This window comes from Chiloscyllium plagiosum, unplaced genomic scaffold, assembly GCF_037043375.1.
Source record: "Chiloscyllium plagiosum isolate Xiang-an unplaced genomic scaffold, Cpla_swu_hap1 HiC_scaffold_42, whole genome shotgun sequence".
Taxonomy (NCBI): Eukaryota; Metazoa; Chordata; class Chondrichthyes; order Orectolobiformes; family Hemiscylliidae; genus Chiloscyllium; species Chiloscyllium plagiosum.
The window spans coordinates 95,628,936-95,641,154 of record NW_028270180.1 but is presented as its reverse complement, the minus strand read 5'-3'; the positions used below and the strand labels follow the sequence as shown (position 1 = coordinate 95,641,154).

General features: G+C 57.0%; 1 long non-coding RNA gene across 1 annotated transcript in view; it reads left to right on the top strand.

Annotated features, from left to right (window-relative positions):
• Positions 1-9,817, top strand: part of LOC148138012 (uncharacterized) — a 213,417-nt gene extending 203,600 nt beyond the window's left edge. The window contains exon 3 of the long non-coding RNA XR_015754096.1: positions 9,709-9,817. This is a non-coding gene — a long non-coding RNA (uncharacterized LOC148138012). The remainder of the gene's footprint in view (positions 1-9,708) is intronic.
• Positions 9,818-12,219: the final 2,402 nt, after the last annotated feature.

Sequence of the window (12,219 nt, the reverse complement as noted above, 5' to 3'; positions counted from 1 at the left end):
TCTGTCCCCCTCTCTCCATATCACCTCTCTCTGTAACCCTCTCTCTGCCCCCCCTCTTTCTGTCCCCCTCTCTCTGTCCTCCCTCTCTCTGTCCCCACTTCTCTGCCCTCCCTGTCCTCCACTCGCTGGCCCTCTCGCTCTCTGTGCCCACTCTCTCTTCCCCTCTCTCTGTTCCCCTCAGTCTGACGCCCTCTCTCTGACCCCTCTATCTGCCCCCTCTCTCTGTCTCACCTCTCTCTGTCCCCCCATCCTCCCGCTCTCTGTCCCCCATCTCTGACCCCTCTCTCTGTCCCCCCTCTCACTGTGTGTCCCCCTCTCTGAACCCCCTTTTCTCTGCCCCCCACTCTCTGTCCCCCCTTTCATCTGCGCCTCTGTCTGTCCCCACTCTGCCCCTTTTCTCTGTCCCCCACTCTGTACCCCACTCTGTCCCCCACTCTGTCCCCCACTCTGTCCCCTTCTCTCTGACGACCTCTCTCTCTGACCCCCTCTGTCCCCCTCTCTCTCTGTCCCCCCTCTCTCTGTCCCCTTCTCTCTCTGTCCCCCCCCTCACTGTCCCCCTCTCTCTCTGTCCCCTTCTCTCTGACTCCCTCTATCTACCCCACACTCTGTACCGTCTCTCTCTGCCCCCACTCTCTCTGTCTCCTGTCTCTGTCCCCCTCTCTGTCCCCCTCACTCTGCCCCCTCTCTCTCTGTCCCCCTCTCTCTCCCCCTGTCTCTCTCTGTCCCCCTCTCTTCTGTCCTCCCTCTCTCTCTGTCCCCTTCTCTCTCTGTCGCCCTCTGCCTCCACTCTCTGTCCCCCTCTCTCTGTCCCCCTCTCTTTGCCACCACTCTATCTGTCCCCTGTCTCTCTGTCCCCCTCTCTCTGTCCTCCCTCTCTCTCTGTCCTCCTTCTCTCTCTGTCGCCCTCTCTCTGCCTCCTCTCTCTGTCCCCCTCGCTCTGTCCCCCTCTCTCTGTTCCCCTCTCTTTTTCCCCTCTCTTTGTCCCCCCTGTCTCTACCCCTCCTCTCTCTGCCCAACCCTCTCTCTGTCCACCTTCTCTCTCTGTCCCACCTCTCTCTGTGCCCCCATCCTCCCATTCTCTGTCCCTCTCTCTCTGTCCTCCCTCTCTCTGTCCCACCTCTCTCTGTACACCCCATCCTGCCTCTCTGTCCCACTCTCTCTGTGCCCCTCTCTCTGTCCCACTCTCTCTGTCCCCGCTCTCTGTCCCATCTCTCTCTGTGCCCCCATCCTCACATTCTCTGTCCCTCTCTCTCTGTTCTCCCTCTCTCTATCCCACCTCTCTCTATACACCCCATCCTGCCTCTCTGCCCCACTTTCTTTGTCCCCCTCTCTCTGTCCCACTCTCTCTGTCCCCGCTCTCTGTCCCTCTCTCTGTCCCCACTTCTCTGTCTCCCCTCTGTCCTGCCCTCACGGGCCCCCCTTTCTCTGTGCCCCCTCCCTCTTCCCCCTCTCTCTGTTCTCCTCACTCTGACCCCCTCTCTCTGTTCTCCCTCTCTCTTTCCCACCTCTCTCTGTCCCTCCATCCTCCCTCTCTCTGTCCCCACTTCCCTGCCCTCCCTGTCCTCCCCTCGCTGGCGCTCTCGCTCTCTGTGCCCACTCTCTCTTCCCCCTCTCTCTGTTCCCCTATCATTTTCCCCTCTCTTTGTCCCCCTTGTCTCTACCCCTCCTCTCTCTGTCCAACCCTCTCTCTGTCCCCCTTCTCTCTCTGTCCCACCTCTCTCTCTGCCCCCATCCTCCCATTCTCTGTCCCTCTCTCTCTGTCCTCCCTCTCTCTGTCCCACCTCTCTCTGTACACCCCATCCTGCCTCTCTGTCCCACTCTCTCTGTCCCCCTCTCTCTGTCCCACTCTCTCTGTCCCCGCTCTCTGTCCCCTCTCTCTGTCCCCCTCTCTCTGTCATCCTTTTCTGTCCACCCTCTACTCCCTCTTTCTCTGTCCCCCCTTCTCTGACCCCCTCTCTTTGTCTCCCCTGCTCTCTCCCCCTCCTCTCCTGTCCACCCCATCTCCGCCCCTCTCTCTGTCCCCCCTCTCTCTGTTCCCCTCTCTCTCTGTCCCCCCCTCACTGTCCCCCTCTCTCTCTGTCCCCTTCTCTCTGACTCCCTCTATCTACCCCACACTCTGTACCGTCTCTCTCTATCCCCCCTCTCTCTCTGTCGCCCTCTCTGCCTCCTCTCTCTGTCCCCCTCTCTCTGTCCCCCTCTCTGTGCCCCCACTCTCTCTGTCTCCTGTCTCTGTCCCCCTCTCTGTCCCCCTCACTCTGCCCCCTCTCTCTCTGTCCCCCTCTCTCTCTCCCCCTGTCTCTCTCTGTCCCCCTCTCTCTCTCTGTCCTCCCTCTCTCTCTGTCCCCGTCTCTCTGTCCCTCCCCTCTCTCTGTCCCCCTCTCTCTGTCACCCTTTTCTGTCCGCCCTCTACTCCCTCTTTCTCTGTCCCCTTCTCTCTGACTCCCTCTATCTACCCCACACTCTGTCCCATCTCTGTCTGTCCCCCTCTCTCTCTCTGTCCCCTTCTCTCTCTGTCGCCCTCTGCCTCCACTCTCTGTCCCCCTCTCTCTGTCCCCCTCTCTTTGCCACCACTCTCTCTGTCCCCTGTCTCTCTGTCCCCCTCTCTCTGTCCTCCCTCTCTCTCTGTCCCCCTTCTCTCTCTGTCGCCCTCTCTCTGCCTCCTCTCTCTGTCCCCCTCGCTCTGTCCCCCTCTCTCTGTTCCCCTCTCTTTTTCCCCTCTCTTTGTCCCCCTGTCTCTACCCCTCCTCTCTCTGCCCAACCCTCTCTCTGTCCACCTTCTCTCTCTGTCCCACCTCTCTCTGTGCCCCCATCCTCCCATTCTCTGTCCCTCTCTCTCTGTCCTCCCTCTCTCTGTCCCACCTCTCTCTGTACACCCCATCCTGCCTCTCTGTCCCACTCTCTCTGTCCCCCTCTCTCTGTCCCACTCTCTCTGTCCCCGCTCTCTGTCCCATCTCTCTCTGTGCCCCCATCCTCACATTCTCTGTCCCTCTCTCTCTGTTCTCCCTCTCTCTATTCCACCTCTCTCTGTACACCCCATCCTGCCTCTCTGCCCCACTTTCTTTGTCCCCCTCTCTCTGTCCCACTCTCTCTGTCCCCGCTCTCTGTCCCCTCTCTCTGACCCCCTCTCTCCCGTCATCCCTCTGTCTGTCCCCCTCTCTCTCTACCCTCCTCTCCCTCTGTCCCCACTCGCTCTGTCCACTGCTCTCTGTGAGCTCCTCTCTCTGTCCCCCCACTCGCTGTCCCCCTCTCTCTGTCCCCCTCTCTCTCGTCACCCCTCTGTCTGTCGCCCCCCTCTCTCTCTACCCTCCTCTCCCTCTGTCCCCACTCGCTCTGTCCACTGCTCTCTGTGAGCCCCTCTCTCTGTCCCCCCACTCGCTGTCCCCCCCTCACTGTCCCCCTCTCTCTCTGTCCCCTTCTCTCTGACTCCCTCTATCTACCCCACACTCTGTACCGTCTCTCTCTGCCCCCACTCTCTCTGTCTCCTGTCTCTGTCCCCCTCTCTGTCCCCCTCACTCTGCCCCCTCTCTCTCTGTCCCCCTCTATCTCCCCCTGTCTCTCTCTGTCCCCCTCTCTTCTGTCCTCCCTCTCTCTCTGTCCCCGTCTCTCTGTCCCTCCCCTCTCTCTGTCCCCCTCTGTCTGTCACCCTTTTCTGTCCGCCCTCTACTCCCTCTTTCTCTGTTCCCTTCTCTCTGACTCCCTCTATCTACCCCACACTCTGTCCCATCTCTGTCTGTCCCCCTCTCTCTCTCTGTCCCCTTCTCTCTCTGTCGCCCTCTGCCTCCACTCTCTGTCCCCCTCTCTCTGTCCCCCTCTCTTTGCCACCACTCTCTCTGTCCCCTGTCTCTCTGTCCCCCTCTCTCTGTCCTCCCTCTCTCTCTGTCCCCCTTCTCTCTCTGTCGCCCTCTCTCTGCCTCCTCTCTCTGTCCCCCTCGCTCTGTCCCCCTCTCTCTGTTCCCCTCTCTTTTTCCCCTCTCTTTGTCCCCCCTGTCTCTACCCCTCCTCTCTCTGCCCAACCCTCTCTCTGTCCACCTTCTCTCTCTGTCCCACCTCTCTCTGTGCCCCCATCCTCCCATTCTCTGTCCCTCTCTCTCTGCCCTCCCTCTCTCTGTCCCACCTCTCTCTGTACACCCCATCCTGCCTCTCTGTCCCACTCTCTCTGTCCCCCTCTCTCTGTCCCACTCTCTCTGTCCCCGCTCTCTGTCCCATCTCTCTCTGTGCCCCCATCCTCACATTCTCTGTCCCTCTCTCTCTGTTCTCCCTCTCTCTATCCCACCTCTCTCTATACACCCCATCCTGCCTCTCTGCCCCACTTTCTTTGTCCCCCTCTCTCTGTCCCACTCTCTCTGTCCCCGCTCTCTGTCCCCTCTCTCTGTCCCCACTTCTCTGTCTCCCCTCTGTCCTGCCCTCACGGGCCCCCCTTTCTCTGTGCCCCCTCCCTCTTCCCCCTCTCTCTGTTCTCCTCACTCTGACCCCCTCTCTCTGTTCTCCCTCTCTCTTTCCCACCTCTCTCTGTCCCTCCATCCTCCCTCTCTCTGTCCCCACTTCCCTGCCCTCCCTGTCCTCCCCTCGCTGGCGCTCTCGCTCTCTGTGCCCACTCTCTCTTCCCCCTCTCTCTGTTCCCCTATCATTTTCCCCTCTCTTTGTCCCCCTTGTCTCTACCCCTCCTCTCTCTGTCCAACCCTCTCTCTGTCCCCCTTCTCTCTCTGTCCCACCTCTCTCTCTGCCCCCATCCTCCCATTCTCTGTCCCTCTCTCTCTGTCCTCCCTCTCTCTGTCCCACCTCTCTCTGTACACCCCATCCTGCCTCTCTGTCCCACTCTCTCTGTCCCCCTCTCTCTGTCCCACTCTCTCTGTCCCCGCTCTCTGTCCCCTCTCTCTGTCCCCCTCTCTCTGTCATCCTTTTCTGTCCACCCTCTACTCCCTCTTTCTCTGTCCCCCCTTCTCTGACCCCCTCTCTTTGTCTCCCCTGCTCTCTCCCCCTCCTCTCCTGTCCACCCCATCTCCGCCCCTCTCTCTGCCCCCCCTCTCTCTGTTCCCCTCTCTCTCTGTCCCCCCCTCACTGTCCCCCTCTCTCTCTGTCCCCTTCTCTCTGACTCCCTCTATCTACCCCACACTCTGTACCGTCTCTCTCTATCCCCCCTCTCTCTCTGTCGCCCTCTCTGCCTCCTCTCTCTGTCCCCCTCTCTCTGTCCCCCTCTCTGTGCCCCCACTCTCTCTGTCTCCTGTCTCTGTCCCCCTCTCTGTCCCCCTCACTCTGCCCCCTCTCTCTCTGTCCCCCTCTCTCTCTCCCCCTGTCTCTCTCTGTCCCCCTCTCTCTCTCTGTCCTCCCTCTCTCTCTGTCCCCGTCTCTCTGTCCCTCCCCTCTCTCTGTCCCCCTCTCTCTGTCACCCTTTTCTGTCCGCCCTCTACTCCCTCTTTCTCTGTCCCCTTCTCTCTGACTCCCTCTATCTACCCCACACTCTGTCCCATCTCTGTCTGTCCCCCTCTCTCTCTCTGTCCCCTTCTCTCTCTGTCGCCCTCTGCCTCCACTCTCTGTCCCCCTCTCTCTGTCCCCCTCTCTTTGCCACCACTCTCTCTGTCCCCTGTCTCTCTGTCCCCCTCTCTCTGTCCTCCCTCTCTCTCTGTCCCCCTTCTCTCTCTGTCGCCCTCTCTCTGCCTCCTCTCTCTGTCCCCCTCGCTCTGTCCCCCTCTCTCTGTTCCCCTCTCTTTTTCCCCTCTCTTTGTCCCCCTGTCTCTACCCCTCCTCTCTCTGCCCAACCCTCTCTCTGTCCACCTTCTCTCTCTGTCCCACCTCTCTCTGTGCCCCCATCCTCCCATTCTCTGTCCCTCTCTCTCTGTCCTCCCTCTCTCTGTCCCACCTCTCTCTGTACACCCCACCCTGCCTCTCTGTCCCACTCTCTCTGTCCCCCTCTCTCTGTCCCACTCTCTCTGTCCCCGCTCTCTGTCCCATCTCTCTCTGTGCCCCCATCCTCACATTCTCTGTCCCTCTCTCTCTGTTCTCCCTCTCTCTATTCCACCTCTCTCTGTACACCCCATCCTGCCTCTCTGCCCCACTTTCTTTGTCCCCCTCTCTCTGTCCCACTCTCTCTGTCCCCGCTCTCTGTCCCCTCTCTCTGACCCCCTCTCTCCCGTCATCCCTCTGTCTGTCCCCCTCTCTCTCTACCCTCCTCTCCCTCTGTCCCCACTCGCTCTGTCCACTGCTCTCTGTGAGCCCCTCTCTCTGTCCCCCCACTCGCTGTCCCCCTCTCTCTGTCCCCCTCTCTCTCGTCACCCCTCTGTCTGTCGCCCCCCTCTCTCTCTACCCTCCTCTCCCTCTGTCCCCACTCTCTCTGTCCACTGCTGTCTCTCTGTCCCCCTCTCTCTGTATCCCCCTCTCTCTGCCCCCCTCTCTCTGTCCCCCTTCTCTCTCTGATCCCCTCTCTCTGTCCCCCTCTCTCTGTCCCCCCTCTCTCTCTGTTCCCCTCTCTCTGTCCTCCTCTCTCTGTCCCCCTCTCTCTCCGTTCCCCTCTCTCTGTCCCACCTCTCTCTATCCCCCCTCTCCCTATCCCCCTCTCTGTTTTGCCTTCTCTGTCTCAGCCCTCTCTCTCTGTACCCCCTCTCTCTGTCCCCTCACTCTCTCTGTCCCTTTCTCTCAGTGCCCCTTTCTCTCTGTCCCCCTCTCTCAGTCCCCACTTCTCTTTGTCCCCCTGCTCTCAGTCCTGCCCCTCTGTTCCCGTCTCTCTTTACCCCTCTCTCTGACCCCCCTCTCTGTCTCCCCCCTCTCTGTCCCACATTCTCGGTGCTAGCCCTCTCTCTGTACCCGCTCTCTCTATCCCTTCACTCTCTCTGCCTCCTCTCTCTCTCTAACCCCGTCTCTCTCTCTGACACATTCTCCCTATCCTCCCTCTCAGTCCGAACCCTCTGTCTCCCTCTCTCTATCCCTCTCTCTCTTTCCCCCTCTCTGTCGCCCCCCCCCCCCCACTCCGTCTTCTCGGTCCCAGCCCTCTCTCTGTACCCCCTCTCTGTGTCCCCCTCTCTCGATCGCTCTCTCTCAGTGCCCCTCTTTCACTGTCCCCCTTTATCGGTCCCTCTCTCTCTGTCCCTCCCGGTCTCTGAAACCCTCTCTCTGTCCCCTTCTCTCTCAGTGCCTCTATCTCTCTGTCCCCCGTTCTCTCCGTCCCCCCGCTCTCAGTCCGCCCCCTCTGTCCTCGTCTCTCTTTACCCCTCTCTCTGACCCCCTCTCTGTAGCCCCCCGTCCCGCCTTCTCGATGCCAGCCCTCCCTCTGTCCCCTCTCTCTCTGTCCCCTCACTCTCTCTGTCTCCCCTCTCTCTGTCCCCCTCTCTCGGTCACCCTCTCTCTGTTCCCCTCTCCCTGATTCCCCTCTCTCTGTCTCCCTCTATCCCTATACCCCCTCTCTGTCCCCCTCTCTGTCCCGCCTTCTCGGCACCAGCCCTCTCTCTGTCCCCCTCTCTCTGTCCCCCTCTCTCTCTGTCCCCCCATCTCTCTGACCCCCCGCTGTCAGTCCGCCCCCTCTGTCCCCGTCTCTCTGTACCCCTCTCTCTGACCCCCCACTCTGTCACCCCGCCCCCCCATTCCCCCTTCTCGGTCACAGACCTCACTCTCTACCTCCTCTCTCTGTCCCCTCACTCTCTCTGTCCCCCTCTCTTTGTCCCCCCTCTCTGTCCCCCCTCTCTGTCCCCCCTCTCTCTATCCCCCTCTCTCTACCTCCTCTCTCTGTCCCCTCTCTCTCTCTATCCTCCCTCTCCCTATCCCCCCTCTCTGTCCCGCCTTCTCGGTCCCAGCCCTCTCTCTGTCCACTGACTCTCTCTGTCCCCCCTCTCTGTGTCCCCCCCCCCCTCTCTGCCCTCTCCCTGTCCCCCCTCTCTCAGTCCCCCTCTCTGTCTCGCCTTCTCGGTCCCAGCCATCTCTCTGCACCTCTCTCTCTGTCCCCCTCTCTCACTGTTCCCACATGCTCTGTCCCCTCTCTCTATATCCCCTCTCTCTGACTCCCCTCTCTGAACCCCCCTCTCTGTCCCCCATTCTCGGTCCCAGCACTCTCTATATACCCCCTCTCTCTGTCCCCTCACTCTCTCTGTTCCCCCTCTCTCTATCCCTCTCTCTCTGTCCCCCCCTCTGTTTAGATTAGATTAGATTATTACAGTGTGGAAACTGGCCTTTCGGCCCAACAAGTCCACACCGCCCCGCCGAAGCGCAACCCACCCATACCCCTACCCCTACATTTACCCCTTACCTAATACTATGGGCAATTTAGCATGGCCAATTCACCTGACCTGCACATCTTTTGGATTGTGGGAGGAAACCGGAGCACCCGGAGGAAACCCACGCAGACACGGGGAGAATGTGCAAACTCCACACAGTCAGTCGCCTGAGGCGACTGTCACTTCTCTCTCTGTCCTACTCTCTCTCTGTCCTACTCTCTCTCTGTCCCCCTCTCTTTGTCCCCCTCTCTCTGTACCCCTCTCTCTGTCCCCTCTCTCTCTGTCCCCCCTCTCTGTCCCCCTCTCTCTATGGTCCCCTCTCTCTCTGACCGCTCTCTCGTTATGTCTCCCTCACTTTATCCCTCACCTTCTCTCTCCCTCTCTCTCTCTCTCTCTCTCTCTCTCTCTCTCTCTCTCTCTCTCTCTCTCTCCTGCTCCTTCACTCTCTCTCCACCTTCTCTCACTCTCGATCCACCTACCTCGGTCTCTCTTTCTCCCCACCTCCCTCTGTTTCTCTCTGAATAAATATCTCTCCCTCCTGCCCCTCCCTCCCTCTCTGACGCGTTCCTCTCCCTCTGATCCAGAGACTGGGGAGGGGGGTTGGTGCTGTGGCTGCATGTGGTTGGAGAGGTGGTTGTGAGATGACAGAGAGATGTGGGAGATGGGAGGAGGGGGAAAAATGGTGTAGAGACGGAATTGCAGGAGGGAGACAGAGACGGAAGGAGAGCGAGAGAGAGAGTGCAGGGGAGGGGGGAGAGGAAAGAGTGGAGGCAGGTGGAGAGAGTGGGGGAGAGGAAATGGGGAGGCCACGTTGGAGTGGGGGGGGGGGCGCAGAGGGAGTTAAACCCAGCTCCTGAGCTCAGGACGCGGTGCCCTCCCCTTCCCTGAGGACCAGGACTTGGGGCTGAGTCTGTCTCTCTCCAGCTCAGCTTCTCCAACACAAAGACGCACAACAACATTAGTCACCCTGCTGCTCGGCACGCTTTAATCAACATTTTTATTGTTAACAAATGGAAGTGATGGATACAGTCAGTGGGATGGTGCCTTTTCTCACTGACTCCTGAGTTGTGAGAAACATTGAAATGTTTCCGTGTAACCCCCCTGTGGGATAAGGATGGACAACCCAGGCTACCCTCAGTCTGTGACCATAGCGTCAGGCTGCTCCATCGCTGAAACACTGAACTGAAATGAGAAACTCCCGGATGGATTGATTAATGAGGGAATTTGAAGGATGGATGGATTTGGATGAAGGGATATTTCAGCACATTCTTCAGCTGCTGCCTGAACTTAGTCTGGGTCACGGCATAAATCGCTGTGTTTGTGCAGCAACTGAGGAGCTGCAGCATGAAGCCCAATTCCTGCACAAAGTAATCGAGATTCACAGACCGATACCCAATCAACCACATCCGTCTCCATATAGAATACAGCATTAACATTGACCATAACAGGATGAAATTGGCCGAGATCACAAACAGTAAAATGATGGATTTTTTTCGGTTTCTCATTTCAGTGTCAGACTGAGCGTCCCCATTGGTGTGAGCGCGGAGTCTCCTGCGGGCTCTGCTGGTCACTACAATGTGTCTGACGGTGAGAACATTGAGCAGCAGAATCAGGAGAAAGGGGACACACGGGGTTAGAATGTGGTGGAGGAACTCGATTGTGACCCAGACACTAGAGGATTGAACAGCGAATGTTACCTCACAAAACCAGGGCTCGTTCCGCAGCCAATACCGAGCCGTGAACATAAAATACCAGGAAATGTTCTTTAAACAGCTCAGCACAGTCACTGCTCCCAGAACCACAGCGGCCGTCTTCTCACTGCAATATTTACTTTTCAGCTTCTGGCAACAAATGGCCAAAAACCGATCAAAGGTGAAAGTGACGGTGAACCAGACAGAGCAGTCAGTGGCTGCATAAAGCAGGACGGCGTGGATATTACACAAGGGGACGGAGTCCCTCAGGAAATAAAACTGTTCTCGATAAACAATGGGAATGTGTCTCAGGATCAGGTCGAGGATAATGACCAGGAGATCTGCCGCTGCCATGGCCCCCAGGTAACGTCTGACACATGGAGACAATCCACAATCTTTATAAAGCAGGACGTAGATGGTTACTACGTTAACTGTGAAGAAGGAAAACAAACCCATTATCCATCAGCCTGGAGGCAAAGGGAACCCTTTGATTGGGGACCCAGTGAGATTTTCAAATGTGTCCCTGTATTCAGGGATTTATTAAAATAATTAGTTGGAATAACAATTAGGAAGGTTTGAATTACTGACAAAATGTGACATAAACCACAAGAAACCCTCCCTCCCCAAACACACAGAGGCACATCCATAAGGACAGATGGTTTCTAGAACATTCCCACACACTCGATCACTCGAGACAAGACACAGATCACTCCTTCCCAGTTCCTAATACGGAGGGTGGGAACGTTGCTGTTCTGAAGGCTTCTCTCCCAGTTTCCTGAAGACACACAGAGTTTGGGAATTTCTGTATTTTGGTCTAAATTGTGGTCGATCCTGTGTCGGGAAGAAATGTAAACGCCGGGAAAACGTATTCCCCCCTTTAACTGCCTGAGGGGCCTTCGGAACATTGTGTCCTTCTCCCTCGAACGGGATCTCTTCCCTCGGGATCTTATCATTTGTTCAATTCACTGACGTCCGGCCGTTCACAAACAATGTCAGGGACAGAACGTTCCGGGGAATGTCAGTTATAGAATGTCAGGGACAGAACGTTCCGGGGAATGTCTGTTATAGAATGTCAGGGACAGAACGTTCCGGGTAATGTCAGGTAAAGAATGTCAGGGACGGAACGTTCCGGGGGATGTCAGTTATAGAATGTCAGGGACAGAACATTCCGGGGAATGTCAGTTATAGAATGTCAGGGTCAGAACGTTCCGGGGAATGGCAGTTATAGAATGTCAGGGACGGAACGTTCCGGGGAATGGCAGTTATAGAATGTCAGGGACAGAACGTTCCGGGGAATGGCAGTTATAGAATGTCAGGGACGGAACGTTCCGGGGGATGTCAGTTATAGAATGTCAGGGACGGAACATTCCGGGGGATGTCAGTTATAGAATGTCAGGGACAGAACGTTCCGGGGAATGTCAGTTGTAGAATGTCAGGGACGGAACTTTCCGGGGGATGTCAGTTATAGAATGTTCGGGACAGAACGTTCCGGGGAATGTCAGTTATAGAATGTCGGGGACAGAACGTTCCGGGGAATGTCAGTTATAGAATGTCAGGGACAGAACGTTCTGGGGAACCCCTTGACCTGCCCATGGCCTTTCCGCCATACCCATCCCACCAACATGATGTACTGTGCCTGGATACACTGTAACATTAATGGGGTGAGAGACGGAGGGTCCAGTCACAGGAATGGGAACTAAAGGCATTGCCCCATCAGCTGAAATGGTTAGATATACTACATTCTCAATCCACCTCCCAGAACCAGCCCAGACACCATCAACCCAGAGGAGATATCATTTCACTGTGGAACACTGTGCAGACCAGGCCGGTGTACTGCTCAGTTCAACCCAGCAATCTGTCCAGATTCATCCATTACACTGGTGAATACAATCCAGCAATCTGCCCAGAGTGAAACACTGCACAGATCATGTCAGAGCACTTATCTTCAAACGCAGACTAGACATCTGTTAAGTTTGGGAAGCTGGGATAGAGCCAGAAAAGCTGCAGATGCTGGAGTCCAAAGTAGACAGGCAGGAAGCTGGGAGAACACAGCAATCCAGACACCATCAGGACGTGGAAAACTCGATGTTTCGGGTGTAACCGTCTTAAGAATCCTGAAGGAGGGCTACACCTGAAACATCAAATTCTACACCTGGATCGCTGTGTTCCTCCAACAAGTATTCAGCATGCGAAGCAATGCAGACCACATCCATGCATTGATCTATAAAGCCAGACTAGATATCTGTCCAGCACCGGGAGTTGTGCAGAACACAACTGGGCACAAATGTGTAAACATGAAACAAATATCCATCCAGCATGGGGAGCTGCAC